The sequence below is a fragment of the Penaeus vannamei genome, chromosome 9, assembly GCF_042767895.1.
Source record: "Penaeus vannamei isolate JL-2024 chromosome 9, ASM4276789v1, whole genome shotgun sequence".
Classification (NCBI taxonomy): domain Eukaryota; kingdom Metazoa; phylum Arthropoda; class Malacostraca; order Decapoda; family Penaeidae; genus Penaeus; species Penaeus vannamei.
This window is the reverse complement of record NC_091557.1, coordinates 42,600,866-42,601,655: the sequence shown is the minus strand read 5'-3', so window position 1 is coordinate 42,601,655 and position 790 is coordinate 42,600,866. Positions and strand designations below refer to the sequence as shown.

At 60.3% G+C, this 790-nt stretch overlaps 1 protein-coding gene across 2 annotated transcripts in view; it reads left to right on the top strand.

Moving 5' to 3' along the window:
• The first annotated feature begins 347 nt into the window (after positions 1-347).
• The window catches only part of LOC113802251 (uncharacterized), a 25,097-nt gene continuing 24,654 nt past the window's right edge, over positions 348-790 (top strand). For both annotated transcript variants that reach the window (XM_070125788.1, XM_070125787.1), the window contains exon 1: positions 348-549. The gene's annotated coding sequence lies outside the window, so the exon portion shown is untranslated. The remainder of the gene's footprint in view (positions 550-790) is intronic.

Genomic DNA, 790 nt, shown 5'->3' with positions numbered 1-790 from the left:
GGACCTCCAACATCCACCCCAACCCCTCCCCCATCAATAGACCCTCAACCCCCACCCCACCCCAACCTTCTCCCAACCCTTCCCCCATCCCTTCCCCAATCCAATAGACCCCCCCCATCCAATAGACCCCCACCCCTCCCCATCCAACCCCTCCCCCACCCAATAGACCCCAACCCTCCCCCCAACCCTTCCCCCACCCCCACCAACCTTCACACCCACCCCAACCACTACAACCACCCCAACCTCCCCATCAATAAACCTACCCCCAACCCCCATCCAATAAACCCACCCCAACCCCCATCCAATAGACCCCCCAACCCCCAACCCCCATCCAACAAGTACTGACCCCCCTCCTCCCTCTTGTCTTCCAGCGCAACCCCCTTCGGCGACCGGCCTCAGAGACGACTCCGTGGTACGAGATCACAACCTCACCCTCGAGTGCACGGTGAAGGGGACGCCCTCGCCGGAAGTGCTGTGGTACAAGGACGACCTGCTCCTCGCGCCGAGTGCCGGGCTGAGGATCACCACCAGAAGACTGCGCCGAAAGAGGTAAAAGAAAGAAAAAGAAAGGGAAAAAAGAATTTAAAAAGGTGGTTGGGAGGGAAGGAGGGAGGGAGGGAGGGAGGGTGGGAAGGAAGGAGGGAGGTAGGGAGGGAAGGAAGGAGGGAGGGAGAGAAGGAAGGAAGGAGGTAGGAGGGAAGGGAAGGAGCCGGGAGGAAGGAAGGAGGAAGAGGGAGGGAGGGTGGAAGGAGAAGGAGAGAGAGGAAGGGAGGGAGAGAGAAGAAGGAGT